The 26,699-nt window shown below is 40.2% G+C and overlaps 1 pseudogene; it reads right to left on the bottom strand.

Moving 5' to 3' along the window:
* LOC149255904 (protein PMR5-like) lies at positions 1-24,892 on the bottom strand (annotated as a pseudogene).
* Between the last annotated feature and the right edge of the window lie 1,807 nt (positions 24,893-26,699).

Here is a 26,699-nt window from a genome sequence, read left to right as displayed (position 1 = left end):
TCAGGGGTAGAGGAGAGCCGAGTAAAGGATCTCGTTCCAGATATCGGGAAGCCCAGGCAGACACCAGTGGCTGCAATCTGTGTAGCGCTGGGGATTTTTCCGTTGCCTGACTGTCAAATCGTTGCTGTATATTGAAGGGTGCGCGTCCTGCCTGAGCAACGACAGCGTCGTGATGTTGAGAAATGACACAGGCGATCTCATAGCTCTCACAACACTTTCCGCCACTTGGAATTGGGGAGGATAGGCACCCAGATACAAAGTCCCCGCCATAGGTTCTTTCTAGGAGTAACAGTTACCGCCATTCATAGTACTGCAAAGCACAAAGATTCATTAAAAAATCAAGAAAACGTCATTTATCAGAAGCAATTTTTTCACATTTTCAACCGGATTTGAGATTACTAAACCTGGAATGCAAGGGCGAGAAACTACGGAAAGGGACTTTCGTTCTGCTGGCATCGATGTTGGAATCGATCCAGTTTGCCCTGGTAGTCATTCCTTTCCGGTAAGCCACCATGAAATCCATGCTCATGTATAAAGTATTCCCTTCCTGCAGGTAATCCCAACTGTTTTGTTTTTTTTTACCCGAACAAAGTGTTAGTCATTCAGTCCGCCATTAAAGATCACAGTGCCACATAAAAGATCATTGTAAAAAATCTAACAGTTATCATTAACGGCTTGCATAAAAGTACCCTCTGAGATTGCCTGTGTGAGTCCATCAATGGGCGGAGTTAAAAACAAGAATATCGGCTCCCTTCCATCCTGTGCCATTACTCTCGGCCGAGTGCAGACGAAGCACCACTTTCGGGTGTCCTTGAACCGTAGTGGTCACCATATCCACCAGGTGCGGAGCTCGATAAAACGACACTGTAACTCCGTAATCCTGCCAATACCCAAATCATAACAATTTAGCTTAATACAATAACATCACAGAGATCATATTAACTAAGCTACTAGTACCCACCATGGCTCTGAAAGTGGAAAGAGTATCTCCAGAAACCACGTATGTTCTGCCTTGCGGCAACGCTGCGTGAAGAAGGCAATGGCATTTACTCCAATCATACAGTGGGTACGATAAATCGTGAACCCAATGCATAGAGAACATATTGCTTTGGTTCCAATAGCTACATCCAACATTGTGAGGTTCTCGATGGATTTAACTTCTTCTTTGCATCACAGGGCGAGGTTCAATGTACAGCAAAACGGGAGGTTAAAAGAAGGCAACTCAACTAATATTTGGAAAAAGCTGTGAAAGTGCAGTGCATGCTCGCGAGGAAAAAGCAGTAAAGCAACTCAGTTGATATTTGGAAAAAGCAGTCACTTCAAATCAACGGTTGAAATTTTCTCTCCTGATCCAACGGAGCAGGTTAAAAGTGTTGACGATTGTTGATGCATAGGAAGGCCTATCGGCCTAAATATTTAATATATTCCAATAAATTTGGAAAAATTAATTTAAGGAACTTTTTCCCAATTAGAATTTTTTTATTACTATAAACAAATCTTTAATATTCAAGGGTTTGAAATAAAATATCACATGATTTACAATTGCATAGTTAGGTTATAAATCATGATGAGTCTATAAAAATTTGTAATTTTGTAAATCCGAGGAAAGGTGAAATATTGAGATAATTAAATAAAGTTCCGGACATAATCACATGAGATTATGTGTGTGTAAAAAAAGTAACTTAACCCTAATATTATTTACATAAAATTTGTGCATGAAAAATGTAAATCTTAGGAATGGTGATTTATTAAGATAATTAAATAAAGTTCCACATGACATTATGTGTGCGTCACATGAGATTTTGTGTGTATAACAAAAGTAACTTAACCACAATCTTATTTACATAAAATGTGTGCATGAAAAATGTGTCCATTTATAATAGTTGCTTATACAAATCTTAGTGGTAAGATAATGCAAATGTTATATAGCAAGATTATCTTGAGTACTTCTAACATATTCAAAAGCTCATTACAACTATTCATTGTTTGCACTATCCTTAAAGTTGTGGAACTACTACTAATGGTTTAGCATGTGTATGGCCAAACAAAGTGCCTAACCAAAAATACAACTTTCCAAAAACAATTCAACAACCAAATATTAAAGGAGATGATGAGCATGAGAAGATGCCAACGTTTTATAATCTTAGACAAGAAGATGAAATAAGAATATTATTTTATCTTGAGTTGAATTGTATTGAAATATGTTTTCCTCCTTCTCTATCAATGGGTCCACTTAAAGGGATCCTAAAAAGTGTACTATCTAAATTGTAGAATTTATCGCCTTAATAATTAGCCTTTTCCCCATTTCTAGCTTTACAATTTCGTTACAAAGAATACTCATTTTATTCTCCATTTCTCAAGCCTTTGATTATTATTTTCTGTGTGTATTTCACATCACATTTGTTTTTTTCTTACAATTTATTTCTATAATATTTGTTCCATTTGATTATCTTTGCAATGCCTATCCCTCCATTGTGCTTTTGTCCCATCTTTTTCTCCATCTTTCCCATCTTTATTTTGGTGTAAATGCCACATTTTCCCTCATGTGCATCTTTTTATCTCTATTAGAATGCACTTGAGCTTCATCCCTTAACTGTAATCAGTGAAATGTTAGGTTAATTTCACTTTTGAAGGGATATGGACACTTCCTTCCCAAAATGGCACGTGAGATCTTTTTTTCTATGAGCTAATTCCTACTTTCTAGGAACAAGAGAGCACTTGAGAAGTAAATCATATTTTCTAGGAGCTAGTTTACTCCACTTCTCTCATGTAAGAACCAATTTACTCCCCTTGGATAGTAAAAGTTATGTTAAGTCCCTCATGCAAGCTCATTTTCTAGTTAGGGCATGTTCTCTTATGCATTGCACATAGTTAACCCTAACATATCATAGTCACATGACCACTAATTTTATTCTATTGTTTTCATCTTAGGATGAGTATTTTTTTCTATAAGTTAATTAGAATTACATTGTTCCAATTATTCTTCTTCTCTTCTTTTCTCTCAAATTGTTATTTGTATTGTTTCTTAACCATATTCTAGATCATCTTCCAAGTTTATCATCTAAATCTCACACTCTACACATGTAAATGACATTCTTGAACCTCATCTATATTCCTATCACACCTATATCCACCCTTCACATATTTAAATGTTCACATATTGCAAAGGGTTCATAATGGCCATGGGAGCTACCTATTTTTCAATCTTGTTATCGACAAGCAATTTGGGAAAGAGCCATTTATGATAGGATATTCAAAATAAACTCAACGGGCTCATCTTGTCATCTAGACCTCCTTCTAAAGCCATTGTTGACAGTGCTAGAAATCTGCCAACCAAGGAGTGTGAAGTCCCAATTAGGCCTCACACCATTTGGAGTGGGAACCCCATCTGGAATATTGGCCTGGTTGCCGTGTATTCTTAAAGAAATGCCTTGGCTCTAACTGTCAGCGAGAGAGAGGAGTGCAAATGTCCCTTCGAAAAGCAAGGGTGTGTGCCTGGTGAGCGTATGTGTGTCAAATTTATTTCACTACGAAGGGGAAGAGAAGTGAGCCTCTAAGAGAGAGGTAGTAGTAACACCCTAGTAGAGACACACATGAACAAGAAGGATTTGTACAACATTAAGCAGAATATTCCATAGAGATGCAACGATCATTGCAACCAATGTAACAAGGAAGATATGTCTAATATCCAGTTGAATAGCCCACGAGGATCCGACAACGATCATAGAAATTACCAAAACATTCTTGATATGATAAGTACCAAAACAACCGAAATATTTCAACTACTTTAGCACAGAGGACAACAAACACAAATTACAAACATTCAAATAATAGTCTTACAAATATCCATAATCCATGCATGTAGAACGTGTTGGAACATAAGGCTTCTTATATTAAGCAAAAATTCCAAGACACTTGTATACAATGAACATCACTAGCTCCAATAGTGGAGCATTGGAGCAACTCCTTACTCCTAAAAGAACTGGTTGGTCTCTCTAATGCCTTGCGAGAGGAGATAAGGTGAAAATTCCTTTGCTCATACAATGAGGGAGTATATATAACCAAGGGGTGATGCTTCCCTTTCCTTGTGACTTTTTTACTACCATCATGATTGTTTGAATTCCTAATACTTTTATAGTTACATGACTCATTATATTCCATGTGCGTCCTTTGGACTTCCACTTTACAATACATTTTGAATACCATTTACATGATCCATAATGTCGATGTAGCATATGACAACCAATGACATGAAATGACATGACATTGTTGACATGGAATGCTTGATGATGTGGCAGTGTCAAGCCACTAGTGTTGTTGTGTGATGAGTGTCTGCTTGAGAATTCTCTTCTTTTCACCTCCTTATGACTTGGTGATAATGAAACTTCAATGATCTTAAGTCTTGAGTTGTGATCACAAATTGAAGTCTCTTTACTTTCTTGTGATTTATCAACTTGAATTTTCATCTAGAAGAGTGTCTTTCAGGATGTTTCCCTCCTTCATCCATTTCTTCATCATCTCACCATAACATGGTAAGGTACCTATATCTACAATTCACTCATGGAAAGACGACATCAGTCTAAAAACCCCCTAGTCTAAGATGGTGCATTATGATCCATTGATTGAGCCAGAACCAGGTGACAAGTCGGGAGACAGGGCTCAGTGACTATGAAATTCAAGTAGCTAGGGGTGAGGCTTGAACCCTGAGAAATCATAGCACGTAGTTTAGGCTGGACTGATGGAGAAAACTGCGTAGTTCTGGGAGCCAATGAGATAGACTGAGGGGGTGGAAACTAAGAGGACATAATGCGCACTTCCCGAAGATAAGGCAGGTTGAGAAATTGTGCAACTATGCAGTTCAGAGGCTTAGGGAATGAGCTTGAGGCTTGTGATTGCGCAGTGCAAAGTTAGATCTAGGATGAGAAAAAGGATTGCACAATTCTGGAGTGTTATAGACATTTTTGTGCCTTACAGCTCTAAGCATGAAATGTCCATAAACCAAGGGATCCTAAGTCCCTAAAAGTGTTGTTCCTACCCCTAGAGGAACAAGGTCAACCAATTACAGGTTCTCCCAGAAGTTCTCCTCCAGAAACTGCTCAGAATCAGTCAAATCAGGATCATTTCAACTGCTCCACTAGCTAGTTGCGTTGCATAGCACCCAAGTACACTAGCTAGGTGCGTTGCAACGCACCTAAATGCACTACCAGGGTGCGCTGAGCGGGAAATGACAAATGGCAGTGTCATTCCGCGAGGTGGACAGACAATGGAAGCTTCCAGAATCTTCCCCAATGACACTTGCCTCACTAAGTTCAACCAAGGATGAGTAAGAGGCTCTCAGTCTCCAAGTGGAAGCAAGAACTGACAGAGAGAAGCCACTAGTCAAATCATAAGCTGACTCATCCTCTTTGCATACATCTATATATGGATCCCTCATCCCATAGATCCAGAGGCTGGAATTTTGTACATTGCAGAGAATTGTTGTTGGTTTTGAGATAGAGATCAGTGTATTGGGTGATTTATGCTTTGTTGGAGGTGAAGAGGGGATTCCTTTGCTGGGGGGTTGATGCTGGATCAGGAATCATCGGTTGTAACTCCTCCTGGACCTTCTTGTTATATCAATAAAACTATTTGAGTTTCTCCTACATGCTTGTGTATCAATGATGTTTTGTTATATTTGCATGTTTAGCTTAAATCTGATCCTAAGCTATTTATGAATGTAAATCCATGTCTTTGTGTAGTTTTCCTCTTATGTGATCTTGCAGGAACTTGGTGAAGCTGGGAAAGTAAGGGAGCAAGTAGCTGGAAGCTGTCAAAGAGGAGAGAGATTGGATCAAAGGACTAGCGCAAGACACAGGTTGGTTCATCCTATTCCTCTTCGTTTATAGTTCATAAAGAAGAATACGAAAGTAGTTTTCCTTGTTTGTTTCTAAGGTACTGTCACACCTTAGTGGGATAGGGGCGTTCTGAGTAGACACTTTTCCCGTTAACAAAATGGCGACTCCGCTGGGGACCGTGTCTAGTTAGTTTGTTTGTGTTTCTCTTGTTGTTTGTTTCATAAACACAGAAGTAGCAATCGAACTGCATTTGCCATTATCAAATGCAAAGTAGACACCTGCTACTTCAATCCATTCACTGGATTTGTTTATGATTTGAACAGCTGATTCACAAATGATCTGATTACCCTTTGTGATAGCTCTTAGACCTCCTTTAAATCCACCCTCTAATTGTGCATTACTGATTGCTTTCACTCGGCCAAAAACCATAGATTAAACTGCAAACCGTGACCCAGAACCCGGATAGAAGTCTCGTTTCTGCCCCAGCGCAGGCTCTGTGAAGAGATTCTGCATTTCAACGCAGTTCCTGAGAGGGCTACCTGCGCTGCAATTCAGTTTCTCTGTGTAACAGGTGCGCTGATTAGCCTAGCCCTGTGCAGCTGAGGTTCTTTGCTTCATTTTTCAATTTTGTCTCTGATTTTTGCAGCCTGTAATCAGTGTGTGTCTATTTAAAAAAACCCCTTTTCTTTGCCTTAATTCCGCCTCCTTTGTACAAAAAGACTGTAGATGTTCTTTGTGTGTTTGTTACATCATTTACAGTTTTCCATTGAAAGAGTAGAATAGTCATACTGTCGTCCTTGGATTTAGATTTGTCGTAAGTGTCGATTTTGATCTTAGGAGAAAGTTTATTTGCTGTTGACAGTCGATTGTGATTTTACTTTTGTCTTTGGTTTGAATTTGTCACTTTCTAGTGTCGAAACGAGTGTTTATTTCAAAATCATAAAGTGTCGTAATCTTCTCTACCTTTTGATTTCGAAAAGAAGCTTGTTTGTGTTTACCCCTTGAAAGCAAATTCAGATTTGTACATCAACTTTCTTTTTAGGCATCAATATTAAGAAAGTGAAAACAAATACATGCATATGTGCATTTGCATATTGATAGTCCAAAAGTGCATTTACAGTGTGCTCTTTGCTCTTTGAGAAAAGATTGTGTCTTTCTTTTCCCCTTGTAGCTAGGATTTTCATTGCTGAAAAGAGATAAAAGTGTGCTTATCATCTTTAGATTGCATTTTAGGAATTACATCTACATCTCGTGCTGATCCCAAAAGGCAAACTTCTAAGAAAGATCAACTTAAAATAAATTGAATGAATCTAACAACGCTTTGGAACTTAACGCACAACATTTAGAGGTCTAGGCTAGAGACGTATTCCGGCGTCGTAAAGCCTAGTAACTGTTGTCCTCACTGATGGTTGGGTGATTCCTCCACTTTGAGACGATAAGTGCCAGTACAGACTTGTGCTCCCACGTACTGTCGAGTATATATTGGGAGACCCCTATAGGCTTAAAAACTTTTATCCATAGGAAGCCATGTCGGCCGCCCTACTGATCGCAATGCACCGAACACAGCATTCGGGAAGATTGACTGCCGTACCATAAAAAGTATTCTGCAGTTTTGCGATTAGTTTGGTACTCCCTCTACCTAGATCTCCAGAGTAGTCCCTTTTGTTCCTTTTCAGACTCCTTAACGGAAAAGGTCCATCTGAGCACTTGTCACTTCTGGCTCATTAAAAATCGAAGGAGACTAGAGTCATCTTTTGTTTTTTCTCGACTCTTAAAAACTGAAAAAACAAGTTGTGTCCAAGCGTCTTAAAATTTATTTTAAACGGAATATTCATACCCTTTTCCTACGTTGATCTTAGGTTGAGAAAATGGAGTCTACCAACCAAGGAATTCCCCTTGGTGGAAATCCTAGTCCCTTCTCCTCTTGGGGAGATGTTGGTGCACCCCATATGGCCACATTATCGCTTCCAGGACTGACAATTGGCTTGCAAGTCTGGCTCTTCTCAACCAATGTCGTTCAGAACACCACTATTCCTGAACAATCGAATCAGCAATTAGACGAGTCCAGAGTTGCCCACCAACCGTCTACTTCCTCTCCTCCTTCCTCTTCGCTCGATAGGGCTGGAAAAGCCAAAAGCCAAGTTCCTAAAGAGAAGAAGGAGAAGAAGAAGAAAGAGAAGAAGAAGAAGGAGCCAAAGGCGAATGGGGGAAAACGAGTGTCGTCTAACGAAAATCCACACACTGCACCGACCAGGCCTAAATCGCCATGTGTCATTTGCAAAGGAGACCACTTTCACAGAGATTGTCCATGCATCCCTCGGATACTAAGGGACTGGTCTCCTCGTTTGCACAATCCGGTGTCATCAACCTCTGATGATCATGTTGAAAGCACACCGTCAACTAGCGAAAGTGAAGCCCCAGGACAAAAAGGGAAAGCTAGATTTCCCTGTAAGCTGTGCGAAGGCAATCATGTCGTCCACCGCTGTCCCTTCTTAGACGAAGCGAAAAGAGTTTTGGATGATCGTCCGGTTTCACCGTTACGACTTCCTCCTGGATATAAAAAAATCTTGCCGAGTCCGTCGCTAGTTGAGAATCCAGCCGGTCCGCTCAAGTGGTCGGCTGAAGTGCCTATCATCGAAGACAAACCATCTGAATCCATACAAGACGAAAGTCAAAAGGTCGAGGCGACAGTTGACCCGGTCTTGCCTTCAGAGGTTTTATCTTCGGATGATACAGTCACTGAAGAGAACAAGGATGACACCGTCCAAATTCTCTTCATCAACACAGACTCCGACGAATATGGGGGCAATCTACCCATTCCCTTACCGCAGGAGGGAAGTTCGTCAAAGCCATATCCGGTCGTCTACTCGGTCCCACCTCCAAGCAACCTAGTTGTCTCCTTCGACTAGAATCAACTAGGCAGACCCCATTTACCAGCAAGCGTACCATTCCGAATTATCGTTCAAATATATAGAATGGTCATGGCTGGTACCATCATAGATGAGGGGGCTTCTGTGAGTATCCTTTCCTCTACTGCTTGGAAAGCGCTTGGTTCGCCATCGCTTTTGCCTGAGACGAGAAATCTAACAGGCTTTGATAAAGGAACCAGTCGACCTTTAGGGATCCTTCCCGATGTGCCCATAACATTGAGAAGGAAGACAGTTCAAATGAACGTAATGGTAGTTCAAGGACCTTTGGATTATAATCTACTCCTTGGACGAGACTATATTTATTGCATGGGAGCCATCGTCTCCTCACTCTTTAGAGTAATGTGTTTTCCGCACGAAGGAAGAGTGGTCAAGCTCGTGGACCAGCTTTCATTTCCCGGATCACGCATAGCAAATAGTCATATACCATCCCTAAATGGTCTCTTCATGCAAGAAATGTCTCAATCCCCAGTCCGTCCTCCCGATGAGCGCGAGTAATTCGGAGGGATATGACTGAAACCCAGGGGGCATGCATCCTGGTCTGCTTCGGCAGGAAAACTTCGGGTATAGAGTAGGTTTCCGTGGGAGAATATGACTAGTCTGTACCCCGTCCGTGATTGGAAGAGGGGTTATTCTAGAATAAGATTCTTTTGTCAAAGTTATGTGAGTTGGCGGGCATCGTCGCTCACCTTTGTTTATCTCGGTAGACATCGCCAAAGAAGTGTTTTGTTTACGCCGTAAATAAGACAATCTTTGGGTAACCTGTAAGAGGTAGTACCCTTCCTGATAAAACGAATGTTTTGTCAGCTCGAATAAAGGGTGACCCTTCCTGATAAAACGAATGTTTTGTCAGCTCGAATAGAGGGAGACCTCGAAACTCTGTTTTATACCTGGGGGCATGCAAACCTTTTGGAGTGCAAGCGAGGGGTGGCTATTTATTTTTTAAATTTTTAGGACCTCTAACCCTTTAAAATCGTAGGATTAGTCGTCACCTAACTTGCATAAAGAAAGGATGTGGGGCAAAAATCTAAAAGTTGTCGTTTTATATGAGACTTTCTTATCATATGACTGGATTAATCGAGCAGTTTTAGCACATAGTTCAAGCTCGTTAAAAAATAAACATAAGGCATGAGCAAGTGTTTCCACCCGCGTTTAAGCTCGTTAAAAAATGAACTATTCCCCGGTAAATAACCACCGTGAATGAAGCATTTCAGCCATTAAAGCCTTGGTCATGTTTGCACCGTCACCTCCACTTTTCCATTGGCCGATCATTCACCTCCATTTGATTGTTTACCCATTTTGAGGAACAACTGTGAAGAGTGATTTCACTAGCCATCCTTGTGACACTGCCGTGATTGGAAAATTCCAAACCTTACCTGGAATCAGCTGCTACCCTTTTTATCACTCGTTCCTCAAAAGACGAGTCTTATTTAAGCTCTTTTCAACTGACTCGTAAAATATGAAAAGATTGCCGAGTTTTAGCCTTCCAGCTCGTTAAAGCGACCAGAAGTGCTATCCCTCCTCTAGATTTTAATCTTTTTGGACCTGAGGGATTATTGCACAAAAAGATTGAGCGCTTGTTTTGTTCGGCTTGTTAAAACTATCGAAAATTCATCCCTTCTGTATTGTTTTATACTTTTTCAGACTTAAGGGATTAGATGACGAAAAAGGAATTTCGGAGTTACCTTTACGTACCTTTTCAAACTCTCTAAAAATGAAAAGGACCGAGTTATCTTTGTCGTTAAACTCGTTAAAAAGATTAATAGCGAAAAACTTGTCTTTAGACGAGAACGAGTTTCACTATCGCTAGGCTCATTAAAACATAGCGATGGGTTTGCCCGAAGGGAAAATTATAGAACAAGCATATGTTATCCTCCTCAAGCTTGACAAAAATAAAGAGGTACTGGTCAGCAATGACTGGGGAAAAATTGGGAAGAAACTCAAAGAATCTTTATTGGTAGCAAGTCGCTCTTGAACATGACACTTCCACTCCGTGCCTAAGTCGGGTTGGGTTGTTTCCTTCACTGGTCACATCGCCATGGTCACGCCATACCATCCACATTTGGGGTAAATGCTACCAATCCATCACATAAGTGTCGCCGACATGTTCAAGAGAAGTAATCCAGAGAAGTCACCCGTGTCCCATCCACTACCATACATTACACTTCATTCTTTCATGACCGCCATCCTGAACCATATATCATCAGATCGTTTTCACCTCCATCAAAATCATTTGCTCCGTTCCGTGTCATTGATGTGGGATTCATCAAGGCCCTCCTTTGACGGATCGCTTCTTGTCGACATCAGCTCATTATCAAAGAAGTTGATCTAGGAACACCCCATTCAGTACTTTGAAGCTTGCATGCCTCAATGGCAAGTTTCTCACTTCCGGCGACAGGTATACATCAATGACCTTCGACCGAAATATTTTGCGTGGTGTTCGATGCCAAGTCCTTTATTCACACCACGTGAATTGTACTACAGTACCTTGAGGGTCATCATCATTATCGGTGATTCCTCTCGCGCTTGTTAATAGTTTACATCATCGACTAGTAATCAAGCGATGTCTTTCCATGTTCGACTTCAAAACATTTCTCACATGGATCGACTTGTACTTCGAGTGAAGATCAGACGAGATTGAAGACCCCGGATCTAGTTTCATCCATCCGGGCTGCGATATATATTCAGGAAAAATAAAGACATTGACATGTACAGCATTGCAGCGCAGATAATCATCCTACCAAAAGGATGATGACTTCATCAGAATCATCAGTCTACCATCAGACGATTGTCTGTCCTGTGTACATAAAAATGAATTTATAAAGCTGAGCATGGGAATGCCCGCCTCAGCTAGATCATGAAAACAGTATGAAGATAATGTATTGTATTGTATCTTATTACAGGTCTCCTCCCAGCATTGAAAGAACTTCGGATCCTCCTAATAAAGCATTTCACCCGATAAACGGCCTCATACTTTAGGGGGCAACTGTTATAGACATTTTTGTGCCTTACAGCTCTAAGCATGAAATGTCCATAAACCAAGGGATCCTAAGTCCCTAAAAGTGTTGTTCCTACCCCTAGAGGAACAAGGTCAACCAATTACAGCTTCTCCCAGAAGTTCTCCACCAGAAACTGCTCAGAATCAGTCAAATCAGGATCATTTCAACTGCTCCACTAGCTAGCTGCGTTGCATAGCACCCAAGTACACTAGCTAGGTGCATTGCAACGCACCTAAATGCACTACCAGGGTGCGCTGAGCGGGAAATGACAAATGGCAGTGTCATTCCGCGAGGTGGACAGACAATGGAAGCTTCCAGAATCTTCCCCAATGACACTTGCCTCACTGAGTTCGACCAAGGATGAGTAAGAGGCTCTCAGTCTCCAAGTGGAAGCAAGAACTGACAGAGAGAAGCCACTAGTCAAATCATAAGCTGACTCATCCTCTTTGCATACATCTATATATGGATCCCTCATCCCATAGATCCAGAGGCTGGAATTTTTTACATTGCAGAGAATTGTTGTTGGTTTTGAGATAGAGATCAGTGTATTGGGTGATTTATGCTTTGTTGGAGGTGAAGAGGGGATTCCTTTGCTGGGGGGTTGATGCTGGATCAGGAATCATCGGTTGTAACTCCTCCTGGACCTTCTTTTTATATCAATAAAACTATTTGAGTTTCTCCTACATGCTTGTGTATCAATGATGTTTTGTTATATTTGCATGTTTAGCTTAAATCTGATCCTAAGCTATTTATGAATGTAAATCCATGTCTTTGTGTAGTTTTCCTCTTCTGTGATCTTGCAGGAACTTGGTGAAGCTGGGCAAGTAAGGGAGCAAGTAGCTGGAAGCTGTCAAAGAGGAGAGAGATTGGATCAAAGGACTAGCGTAAGACACGGGTTGGTTCATCCTATTCCTCTTCGTTTATAGTTCATAAAGAAGAATACGAAAGTAGTTTTCCTTGTTTGTTTCTAAGGTACTGTCACACCTTAGTGGGATAGGGGCGTTCTGAGTAGACACTTTTCCCGTTAACATGGAGGCCAAGGTCAGAGCTTGAGCCCAAAAGTTGTGCAATGCAACAATCCTGGGAGACAAGTTTCTTGGTCGGGAAGAACTCTCAGAAATGGCTAACTGTAAGACCGGTTAGACTGATGTGAACAGTGAGAAGACTTTGACTGTGATCTCATACTTATAATACTTGAAGACACAACAACATATATCACCCAGGACACATGAATAATGCATTTCCTTCCATGCGAAAACTTTATGAACAGTTACGACAAGTGTGACACTTAAGATACTCTTTGTGACGACTGTGATGACACTTGTGCGGTGGTGCTTAAAACTTTGTGAATGAGTGCGATAGATTTTTACATGGTTAGAAAAACTCATATACACAAATATATAACCAGGTTGAAAACACCAGAATAAGCTTCTACACATTGTGTGAGAGCCAATCATGAGAAAATACGATAGTTTACCAACATGCAAAGGGGAGAAAAATATTTCAAGAAAATACATGAAATGATTTTTTGTGTTTGGCACAATAATGTGCAAGACCAAGGAAGGCTCTGAAATTGAGCGTAAGATAAACTTTTGGAGGGTATTGTAGCAACTACAGCCTGAGATTAGAGTCCAACAACAACCAGAGGCTCAACCAAAATGTGCTCAGGAACTTGCTATCCCAATCAGATATAATGGTCTGTGGAATCCCAAAATGTACCCACACTCATTCGAAGAAGAGTTTGGAAGTGTCTTCTACTATGATGCTTTTATTCCAATGCATCAATATAGTCATTTTAGAAATCTATCAACGACCACAAATACACATTCATTACCATGCTTGGTAGAAGGAAGGCCAACATATAGTCCATGGAGATGGATTCCCAAGGTTGGTTAGGAGTAGGAAGAGGAGTATACAGGCCTTGCTTCTTAATAGTTAGCTTGGAAATGGCACAGACAATGTAGGATATGAAATATTTTCCAACATTTTGTTAGAGTTTTTTCAAATAAAAATACTTTTTCAGTACAACCACAATTTTCTCCAAACCAAATATTCATGTGACCAGACTGTAGTGCATCTCCCAAATAAACTTTTCATACTCACTTGAAGGAACACAAATGTGCCACGTGTAGCATAGAAATGCATCCTGGAGGTGGGAGTTTGTTACTTGCTTTCCATCCATCAACATCTGGTAGGTGGTGGAAAATTGTGGATCATTTATGTACAATAGCGGTCATCCAGAAGTATCGTGCCCACAAGAGTTGAGAACAGAGGTTAGTGCCACAACTAGGGGTAAACTAAGGAAATATGCAACATTATTAGTGCTTATCCTCTTGTATTCAATGTTTAAATTTAATTGTTGGAGGTATGTGGACCATTTATGGTGGCAGTTGTTTTGCATCTTTCCCTATTTTTGTATAAACTGAAGAGGTCAGTGATCTGTGTGGATGATCATCTCCTTCCCTAGAATGTAATTTTTCCACTGTCGAAAAACCTACACGATGGAATATCCCCCCCTTAGGTCCTTCCGCTAGTCACGGGGTTTTAAGCTGCCATGGGTGGGTTCTGGAACACCAACAAGTTTTCTTCCACCATCAGGACCTTAACCCACAACAGAGTTTCCCTCTGCAGTCTTCCTCGCACCCTGACTTGAACATAGCCTCATCCTTAAAGAAGGATTGATTACCCTATGCAACAACTTCAATAATGTATCCCTATAACGTGGTATGCACCCAAAAATATACAACTTTGGTCAAATCCATGTCAAGTCGATGTAGCTCAACAAGATATGGTTGTGTCTAGGTACGACAAGATTGGTTATATCCCTAGTCTTTCCCTTTATTTGCAATCTCTGCAACCAATTGCAGAGATCCTCTAGGAACTTGCACAAAAATATCTCATATTGATCACTTGGAAGTTCTATGTACAGGACTTCTTCCTTCATTTGTTTCACACTTCAATGATGGATTTGATCTTGTTGAGATGCAAACCATTCTACTTGTTCATGCCACCAATATTGTAGCTCCTTCTTAAAGATCCTTGACACTATATTCCAAACCCCTTTGGAAATTTTTAGATCTTGGCAACGAAACCATTTTTTGGCTCAAAAATAATGGATGGGTTTATACCAGGTTCAGGCACAAGGGCCAACATAGACTTCGTCGTATTCTAGCACAACATCGGCATTTTCACCTTATTCTTCATGAATGAGTCTCACCTAAGGTGTCCTACAAACTTAGTTAGTTAAGGGCATGGAATCCGGTATCAGAATGATCCACATGGAGGTTATCAATGCCCAATAAACCCCGAACTATAATAGTCAGAAACCCAATCATAACAGATCAAGTGCACAAAGAGAAGGAATATCATACAGGTACAAGCATATTAAAATTTTGAAAAGACCACATAAAACCATGCACAAAGATACTCTTGTATCCCTCGAATATCTTCTTCTATCAATTCCCACAACAATACAAAATTTCATCTGGCTCAAAATCCTTATAGAAATAATAAGAAAACTAACATGATAGAGAAATACATAAACAAGATAATAAGGAACAGAGCAAGCTCGAACGACTATGCAACAGCATTTTGGTATCCTTTCTATCTCTCATCATTTTCTCAGCTTTCCCCTCAGCCTTCTTAAACCTTGCACTCACTTGAACTTCTACTTCTCCCTTGAATGCTTTGCCTTCTTCCTATATCGGTCGCCTTTGTTGCTTAGTTGTGTCTGCTTCCTCGACTGTCAGGGTTCCTTTCAACTTGGCTACGGCTGCCTAAGTTTGGATTTCTTTGGCCATCCTTCCACAAATGTTGGTCTTTGGCGGGTCCCTTCTTCTTCTCCAGTTGTATCCTTTGTGACTTCCCAACAGTTATCTATGGGTAAAATGTGGTCAACCTCCAAATCTGTCAAAACTTGGTTTTCAAAATGAAGGACCCAACAAATTTTGCAGTGCATAGTTCTAGAGGACAAGGATGAAGGACTGATGACTGCAACTATGAAATGCAAGTAAACTAGAGGCCTAAGAAGAAATATTTCATAGTTGAGGGTCATGGTGAGGTAGACTTTCCCACTATAACTATGCAATGTGCATTTTATGAGAGAAAGAGTCAGTGGACTGCGCAATTGCATAGTTCAGGGAGACAGACTGCTTCTTGCAACTACATAAGGTGCAGAAAGAAGTTGATTGGGAGGCAATATTGCATATTTCTAGGAAGAAAGAGGGTATCCTTGAGCACTATGACTACACAATGTATAGTCTTTGGAGGAAATTACTATTCATTGCATACTTCCTGAGGGAAGGATTCTTGTGGCCTAAGACTGCGCAATGCGCAGTTCAAGGAGGTAGTTTGGGAGGAGGTTGACCCAAGGATAAATTGCATAAAATGACTTAGTGTGGGATCGAAGAGGCAAGATATGGAACCAGAACATGACTTGAGCATGATCACACACTTATATATTATGAACCACTCAACATGGAAGCCTTTACTACCCACAATTAGTATGTTCTTATTGAAATGACGTCAGTATAATACTTTCCTCCAAGTGCAACACTTAAGATACACTTTGTGACACAAGTAGCGACACTAGTGAAACAGTGCTCAAGACTTGGGGAATATTTCTAATGCATGTCTGTATAATGGATAGAACATAGTAATGAAGAAGAATGCATCAGATCCTCCATTTAATAAGGTACAAATGACTCACTTTTATTAGGTGTGACACTTCCCTTACCAAAAGATGACACTTTGAGAGAGCAAGAAAAAGTGAAAACAACACTTGCAAAAGCTAAATAAAGTGAAAGACACACATGCCAGAGTAAAGATATCATGAAAATGACATTTTTTAAAGCTAAAATAAGGAAAAATGACAATCTCAAAAGTGAAAGTGACACTTGTGAAAAGGTGCGCAAAAGTGACAGTTGAGTAAACTCATTAGCATAATATTACAATTGCAACAGAAGTGAGGAAGACTATCAATAGAGAGTGCACATTGACTATCGACATGGGTTTCACAATACATTGTGCCTATGGATTACGCAGTCACTATCAAGAGTGATTGTGGAAGCCTTATCTTCAGGAGCAACATGATGTCTATCTAAGCTTGCATTGAAAGAAGTGCACTTGTGAATTCTTCAAGGACTGAGCATTTATAAGCAAGTGAATTTGACACTTACAATCTGAGGAAGTATCAATTGACCATGAAGAAACTATGAATAATCAAGGAAGGACACATCCTAGGATCACAAGTAGGATCCAAAATTCAAGTGTAAGCAAAATTTTGGAGGGTGTTTATCACAGTGACAACACATTACAATGCTACAAAACTTGCTTAGAAATATTAAAAATTCCTAATCTTCCTTATATCCTTATATTCTACTACCTCTAGGGCCAATTTGAGTCTCTTATTTATACATCAAGTGGGGGAGCATCCTCCTTAAGAGGAGGATTGCATTTCCCTCCACAAATCCTAGAAAAATGGGATCTCATCCCAAATCCAACTCACAATAAATGGAGGAGGCATTAAATTCCTTGATCTAGTTGATTTTGAGTCTTCCTGATGTAGGTAGCAAGTCCCTATAATCTCTCCATTGTTGGATTCCTTACAATTTTCTCAATATCTCTATAAATCCTACAAAATAAGCATGTTAATGCACATAAAGCATGAAAACCACATTGAGTCCTCTATGAACTTATTAAGCTAGGAAAACCAATAAGGGGAAATTGTGAGGTCAAACATTGTTCTATGTACCTAGGAGTGGACTTATGGGCCCTATAATTCACCTATTTCGGAGACCTGTCACTTGTTAAGGTTGGTGAGAACTTCTTGAGAAGTATTACCATATGGTGTAAAGTCATCCATATAAATCTCCACTATGTCATGAATAAGATCAGAAAATGTACTAAGTACAGCCCTTTGGGAAGTGGTTATGGAATTGCATAAGCCAAAGAGAATAAATTTATAATAAAATGTTTTGAGGGCACATGTAAAAGTGGTCTTGTCTTGATCCTCCAAGTTGATTTAAATTTGGTTATAATCACTAAACCCATCTAGAAATGAGAAGAACCTCTTTCATGTCAAAACATCAAAGACTTGATCAATGAAGGGTAGAGAAAAGTAATATTTTCTAGTGGCGTTGTTTAATTCCTAGTAATCCACACATTTTTTCCACTGGTCATTCTTAGGAACAAGAAAAAAAGGTGATAACCACTCACTATCAGAAATAGGATAAATGAACCCAACATCTAAGAGTTTATGTAATTACTTCTTTAACAATGTTTTTCAATGCAGGGTTCATCCTTCTTTGAGGTTGGAAAATGGGCTTATGATATTCTTTAATATAAATGTGATGGGTACAAATGGATGGATGGATTTCTTTCATCCCCTTATAATTACATTCAAAAGTATCAATGTGCTTTATCAAAACAATGACCAACTCTTGTTTTTAATAAACTATAAGGGAGGGTTGATTTTTATTAGTTTAAAGGGGAAATTTTCAATTATTTTGATAGTATCATTAAATATAGTAGTGAGTAATTCTTCCCGCACGTTGTTCCTTGAGTTTCTAGCTTTCCCTAGCAGTTTACCATTATTTAGACTATTAATTTTCATAACAATAGGGTATTGATTTTGCAAAAGATGAGAAATTAAGTGACCTTCATCAACTTATTTGTTGTTGAGAGCATTTTCAATGGTACAAACGAGATAAGATGATGAAAATTATGGTATTCTTTTCTTAGTCACCTTCCACCCAAATAGGAAACTATGATTCAACCAAAATACAGTAGGAGAATACAACAAAAGTAGAAGGGAAAAGCTTGATTTTTTGTTCATCTATGAGATAGTCATAAGTCCTACACACTATATAAAACTCAAATAGAAAAGTGTCAAAAAATTATGTGGTTATCCCATAAAAGTGATAGAGTATAGATGGATTGATATTCTTCATCCTAGCTTTCCCATTAGTCTCTTGAATAGGAAACTCAAATACCTCAAGGTGATTACCATGGTGTTATGATACACTGCGTGCATAAGTTAAGCATATGCACTCTCTTGACTGTGACATGCAAGAAAACGTGAGAAACATAGACAACATGCGTCACACAAGTGTGCTTGTTGTGTAAGATTCCTCCAATCCATGAGCGATGGGATCATGTAGTTCAAGTGGAGGAAGTGAAATCTGTGTGTTGGGTTGATCTTCAATGCATACAAATGAGTGATGAGGAGCCTTGGGCGTTTCAAAAATTTCCTGATCAGAAGTGAAACCAACCTCAGGATAGCGAGGGCCTAACATAACCATCAGCTCAAGCTGAAGTGCCTTGACAGTCTGCGAGGTTTCGACTTCGTCGATAGATAGATCATCATAAATAGGTTTCATTTGAAAAATCAACAACGATAGAATCATCATCGTGATCGAATACGAGATTAAATGGATCATCACAACTACGATCAAAAAAATCAATGATTTCATCGGCATCCTCATGATTAGATAAATCAAACAGAGGGGTAGATGAGAAGCAAGAATTTTCACCCTATGCATTTCCATAAAAATAAAATGAAAAATCAAGCGGATTTTCAATGAATAATTTGTCCTCTCTACTGTCGAATGATGGACTGACATCAGTTGTGTTCTCCAAATGATCAACAGTGGATTCATTCATGGATGGATTTACACAAGGGAAATCAAAGATAGCAGAATCACCAAAGATGTCAGGAAAAAACGGAGGAGGCGTAGATAGAAGGAGATCATTCTTCATTGCGAGTTGATGTTCATGTTCCCATTCATACTCATCATGAATGATAGCACAGGTTAGTTGTGCAACACCAACTCCTTCGATGGCTTGATCCTCATTCAAAACAAGAGTAAAGTCTGGAATGGAAGAAAACAAGACAGTGTGATCCGAAGGATCGGCAGAACGCGAAGACAGAGGCTGAGGTAACAAATGCATGTGACAACCCATGGGCTTTGCAACCAAATCTGTGTGAAAATTGAGAGAAGTGATGTTGGGAGGATATGGCAGCTGAACAGACGTGTGCATGTTCTCCCACATCACTCTGTGGTGGTGGAGTTGTTTGATGAGGGGAAGGCAGGCAGTCACCTGGGACAGGGACTGTGTCTGCTTGTGATTTCCCATCTCCATCATTGAAGTATGTTAAGCGGGGTTTGAACTTCAACTTCATCTTAGGACATAGTTATTTGCAAAGGTAATATTCGAATCTGTCCCAAATATATTGGAATTTCATGTGGTCTTTTGGAGCTTCAAACTGAAGTACACAAAAGCGCTACCAAAACTCCATAGGTGATTCATGAAGGGCCTTTTGTTGTTTCAACAGTTTTTTGTCAAGAATGGAAAGTAGATTCAATTAGATCACAAAACTTCTCAAGTGAGTGTACACAACCCTGTGGCATGTTGTGGCACCATCGTTGTGGGGATTCATGAAGTGTGTGTGAAAGCAGCAAGCTGACCTCGACTTCATCGAACTCATCTGCATCCTCAAGGAATGCAAGGAAGTCGTGTAAGTACTCAGGCCAGGCCACTTCACCTTCACCATTGTACGTGAATTCCGACAAGAGATCATAAAACTCCCTCGTGATGTCGACAGGTTCAGCATTAGACAAACATGATGGAGGGAGGAGTCTAATGATATCCATGACAGATATGTGAAGATTCAAAACAGGATGTGAGGACTCAGCTTGTCATCTGGCCCTCCTTCTAGCGCCAGAAATGTTGATGGTGTTGGACCCGCCAACATGTCAGGGGATATCCCTGGTAAGAAGTCCCAACTAGACCTCAGATGGTTTGGTGTAGAGTCCTAGCAGTGGGTAGTATGGTATCGCCTTGACTGCGGTTGCGTGCAGAGGTGAGTAAGATGTCCTGGTTGGTAGCAAGGGTGTGACATATGCAACAAGTCAAGGAAGGTGCATGAGAGGTTCTAACACACAAAACGGGGGATGAGTGTGCCCCTTAGAAACCTGTGATAGCACACAACTTGAAAGGGAACACACAAGCAAAGATGCATCACAAACTAGAAAGTGACTTAGCCAACAATCCAAAGTGATGGTTAAACCAACAGCACATCTCGATAAGATTCATACAAGCATATATATATAAATACATATATACATGCATAAACAGCAACTACATATATCATTATAGTAACTAAGATAGCAAAAATACAATAGCAACATATGCATGAAATTTTTCGGCTCTATTATATTAAGAAAGTTAAAGATCCAATCATGCATACAACTATGGCCAACCACTAGTCCTAACAATGGAACGTTACAGTCATTGCCGCCTGCTCCTCCAAGGAGATATACTAGCTATGCACTATGGACAATTCAAGGCTCGTTACAATACACTCCAAGCTTTCTCTAAGATACACCTATAGGAAGCTTGGATCCCAAAATCTTGTGCAATGAGTTATGAGGTTCTATAAATAGAAAAGGGTGGGGTGACCCTTGACATTCCCCTTTGTGACTCTTCACCTACCCTCGTGACTCTTCAGCTACTACATGACTGTTATACTCTACTATCGACACTTCGTCTTTCACTTTTACAAGTTGTTACATTACAATATGGACATGTACCCATGTGAAACAAAATAGGCTTGAGCAAGCCATGCAAGACATCACTAAGATTCAGACAGTCGTGGGAATACCAACTCTTTGACATCCTCATGATGATCGACGGTGGCGAACTGATGCCAAGCTAGATTGTAGGATGGTTTTGCAATCAGGTGAGGTGGTCTTAAGAAAATTCCCAAGGGCCTACAAATCCCTTGACTAGTAATGGTGGTAGACAAGGTAAATTCTGAGGATGGAGACGGGAAAATTACTCAAGGTATTGATGAAGAAATCTTGAGGCATCCATTCTTATTTAAGCCTAGTAATCCCTTAACTGGTAATGGTAGGATTGCGGTAAATATTGTAGTGTATGTTCTTTATTTAGGCATAGGAATCCCTTGACCAGTAATAGCGAGATACATGGTAAATCCTGGTTCTATAGATGATTTTTTTGGGACTAGGAATCCCTTGACCAGTAATGGTGGATATACAGTAAATCTTGAGGAAGCCCTATTGGTTCTGTTGTGAGTCCCACATTCATGCTTGGAATATGGCACGAGGGTGATTAGTTGAAAGAAATATTTGGTTCAGCCCAATCTATGGTCGAGTGGTACGTGCAAGTCCTTGACTTGGTTGGCTTTGCATATGTTAATAACAGCTCATTTCCTCTTGTATTTCATGAGTATTTGTGTTTTTTATTATGTGGCTTTGATGGTTGTTCTATCATTGTTATTATTCTTGTTATATGTTGGTTATAACATGGTTTAATGACATATTTTAGTTATGTCTCTCAGCCTATTTTTATTAGTAAATGAAATTTTAATGAATGTATGATGTAATAGATGATAATGCAACTATTTTGAGAGGGCATTACACCTTCTTGACGATTCTCAAATAAGTATAAGGCCCCTATGTTCAAATGTGTATTTATGACCTGTACATTACATGTTCATGATGTATTTAAGGAAATTCATGTCATGGTTAGGACTGGTCAGGTTAGTTCCTTGTTCAATTTTTTCATTAGAGGTCATATCTCCTTGTTATTTATCATTTCTGAGAGTTTCATTAAGTTCTAGCAAGAGGCATGGGTCCTAGCCTTGAAAAAGTGGCTCAGATTTCAAGGTCATTGACACAGAACTGAGTGAAAAAGGCTACAGTCACTGGCATGCATGCTCATAAGAGAAACTAAAGGGTCTCAGTCACCGGCTTGCCTTGTCATGGGAGAAACTGAGAGCTAAGGTCAGTGAAAAGTTAATTTAACTCAAGGGTTGGGCACTTGGAGTGGTTGGTTATTTCCTGGCGGTACTGTAGCACCTGAAGGACGCCAGTAAAGTTCTGTTTGGTCGATTCCACTTCCTTAGCTACACATAGAGAGTTGATTCATATCTTAGTAACTCTTTGTCACATAACTTGCATCAAGAGTTCAACACTCTGATTAGCATAGCTTGCATCAACACAAGCATGTCATTCAAGAACATGTTCAACTATGCATACATAAGTTGTGTCATCATATTGTGTTGCTCCCTTCTCTTTCTCTCAAGCATACCAAGTATCAACATCATACATTAATCAACATTACATCATTCATAACTAAAGAACATATCTCCAATTCCATATGAAAAGACACATAGAATATATGCAAGCCTAAAACATTCACTCTTTAATACCTTGTTGCTCACAAGGTATTGGCTTAGTGGTCCCTAACCCAGGTTTAGCGTTATTTTAGCCAAAAAAATCCCTACACTACTGGCCCTTTCGGCATCAATCCGTGGAGCATGGATTGAAGTCTCACCCGAAGCAGTATGGGGGGTTGTTGGAACCAAGTTTTCGCACCCAAATATGGTTATCATGTATTTTTATGCCCTAACTCTGCCTTCCTGCAAATCGATAAGCCTTTTAGGGATTATCGGTATACTTCTCTTAACCGGCCTCTAGACCTTCACAAATGTCTACGACTTTCATTTTCGAACCCTAACCAGGTGAATCAACCACTTACGCACTTTTGTAATTACTCTTACTTCCATAATTACCCAGATCGGCTTAAGTATCTGATAACTTCAATGTGCATTAATATGTTCTTTACATAAACAGATATTACTTGCGTACAGATAACAATGTAAAACATATAGATTCGTGCATCAATATAGCATTAAATCGTGAAAACTTTATTCAACATAACATCACCACATTTATTCATAACAAAAGTAAATAGATAAAACTCAGATATCTCCAGAGTAATATTCTTTATTAGCACTTCAAATTTTCCTACAGACTCTAACTACCATATGCACTCAGCTACAGGGGTTGGTGCACTCAACTACAGACTTCTACCCTAGGCCTCTGTGCACACAGTTGTAGAGTCTTTCTTCTATTTTAAGACTCTTCGCTTCTTAGTTCTTACTGACCCATCAATGACTTAACTTCCTCCAACTACTGCATTAGACTCTTCTAAGGCTCTCCTTTTTATACAATCCCATGGTCTGCGGACCATGGTTGGATCTTCTAAATCCGACACAACTTACATAAAATAAGGGCAGAAAATCTTTATGACACTTTACATCTACGTGCTCCACGACCACAAATTGCGGAGACTTTACACTTTACATACAAAAACTTGGGATTTCTTCCCCAAAACTTGGGCTTTTAACCCCAAAATCGACCTTAGGGGACCTTGTCCCAACAGGCCCCCAACACAAATATGGTGACTCACCCCCAAGTCACTCTACTGGTGTGAAGATCTTGCTACGAAGACCTCCTAGCTCCACTTGTACCACTGCAACTTCAGTTGTACACTGCGTAGCTGCCTGCTTGACCTACTCCACCAGCTGCTCCATTGTTAGTCCCATGCTATCTGCCTGGATCTTCTGTTGTGTTATCTACATGCTAGCCAACTTCTCCCCAATGGTGGCAGAGAGTACATAGGCCTCATCCAGCCAAGGCGCCAATCTGGCCTTGAGGACTGCCTCTTTTCGTTGCACTGCTTCCGCCTATTCTTTCAGTTCCTTTGCCTCCTGCAGCTTGGAAAATCTTTGTGCGATGGTGACAGTGTGCGTCGTCACTCTGGCTTCATCATACTACTGCTACAATTCCCTTGCATTAGTATTCAACCTATGTAGGGTGGGATCTTCCTGCAAACTTGTGAGGACCTCCTTGGCCAATATTTGTGCGATGGCGACGGTGCACGTCGTCGCTCTGGCTTCATCATACTATTGTTGTAATTCCCTTGCCTTAGTATTCAACCTCTGCAGGGTGGGATCTTCCTGCAGACTTGTGAGGACCTCCATCGATTGCTCGAAGAGCGTAGTGTATTCTGCCACCGCGACATCTACTACAATGACTACATTCTTGACAGCAGCCTTGCGTTGTTCTCTAACCTGTGGTGGATTTGAAGGTTGTGCCCTCAACTCGAGCTCTGTAATATTGAGGTTCATCTCAAACTGAACCTTGGCCATCTCGGTCCGAGCATCGTGCACACTTGCAGCCAACTTCTGAATCTTGGCCTCCACAGGCGCCTCTTCGGGGATGTGCAGTTCCGGAACGGTTCTACACACTTCTGCTACCATCACTGTGGTGCACTCATTATTCTCTTGGACCTTCTTCCAGGTGCCTATCGTTGTTGTTTTCTCAAAGAAAAATTATTCGTTGTTAACCTTCTGCTTGTTGATCACATTCAACACGCGCTGCACTTGGGCCCTAAGTTCTGCGATCACATCTGCTTGCAGCGTGTGAAGGAATTTGCTTGGGAGCGTGGCCAAGTTGAGACCAATGTTCCTTAAAGCAGCCTTGTCATCATCTGTCTCCGTGCTTAGAGCTCCATCAGGCAGTGTGATGACCCGAGGATCCAAAGAGCGAACCATCTCCGCTGCTCCAGTGGTCCCCAATGCCAAACTAGTCAATGCGGCACTGCTCTGCCCCACACCTGCCTACAATTGGATCTACATGTTGAGAATGCAACAAGATGATGGAGCTTAGTGGAAAGGAGTCGCCTTCACTAAGTGGGCCCACAGGCAAATTATGGCGCAAAGTCTATTTTTAGACTATGTCTATTTTTAGACATATGGATCATGTCTATGAGTTGCAAGATGCTGTTTATGGATGATTTGTCATGTTGGGAAAAATAGATGGACTTCTATTTTTGGGATCACAGCAGGAGTGATCAAGGTCTATTTTTAGATTGGCAGTCAAAAATAGAAAAGTCAAATATTATTGTCTCATAATAATATTTAGACTATAAACTTTATCTTATTCTCTTGGAGAACTTCAGTTTGAGCTACAGATGTGGCACATGCAGCTTTCAGAAGGAAATACGCTTTCTTTGTGGGTCAGTTGAGTTGTTGCATGCAGGACTTCAGTTAGAACTCAAGCAGTTGAGTTTGGTGGAGTTGATGGAGTTGTGTTCAGTTTGACTTGGTTAAACTAGTTGTAATTAGTCTAACTACAAATAGACTAATGATGAGTTGTTAAAATAATTATTAACTCATAAAGCAACTAAAGAATACATCAGTTAACTCAGTTGCATGTCAGTGCATGTACAGTTCAACAGGGACGGGTGTTAGAGGTTGAGATTGCTATCAGTTGTGACTATAGTTGTGAATGAGGATTTGCACAAGTAATGTATTGAGTATGCCAATGAGTATTGCGTTGATTTGCCCAGTAGAATAGCCAGTGCTCACGTGATTTCCAGTGTGAGTGATTCTCAGCAGGTTTATGCAATAGAGGCAGGCAAAGCAGTGGAGAAGATTTGAACTTGTGACTTGTTCGGGTCTGAGCTGGTTTGTGTGTAACAGGTGGAGATAGTGTTGGATACTTGAGAGAAGTATTGTACTATGTAATGTTACATGTTCTCAATCATTAATATACAGATAGTGTGGGGTTTTCAGCTGTACGCTTTCCTCGGGTTACATATTGTGTTAATGTGTGCATGCTATTGATGTTTCATTGTTTTTTGATGCTGCTAAATTGATGATCAACGTAGAGGAGTTTATGTATTGTGCATGTATTCCGCAATAGTGCATGATCAGGATAATCTCTATTGAATATGTGTTTATTATTCAAAATTTCTACACTACATCTCGCGTAGACCCATTTGAATAACAACTAAGGCTTGTTGCTGTAGCAGTTCTGCTGTCGCGTCCCTTATTTTATCCCCAATGTCATCCAAGTCACTCTCTGTCAAGGTGATCGGGTCTACTAACGACTTGGTTGCCTTGGACTTTTTGCATGGCCCTTCCTTCTCCTGCTCCCTGTTCCGCTTCACTTGGAAGGGGGTGTTTTCCAAATCTGCACCACCTTACTCTGATTTCTCTTTTTCTTCTATCTGTGGTGAAGGCGATTTTTGACTTCTGTTAGAATCACATTCTTCCTCCTGTT

Source organism: Pinus tabuliformis, chromosome 7, assembly GCF_031772625.1.
Source record: "Pinus tabuliformis cultivar Carrire ecotype Pingquan chromosome 7, CPIR1, whole genome shotgun sequence".
Lineage (NCBI taxonomy): Eukaryota > Viridiplantae > Streptophyta > Pinopsida > Pinales > Pinaceae > Pinus > Pinus tabuliformis.
Note: the sequence above shows the minus strand (reverse complement) of the source record. Positions and strands in the feature narration are given on the sequence as shown.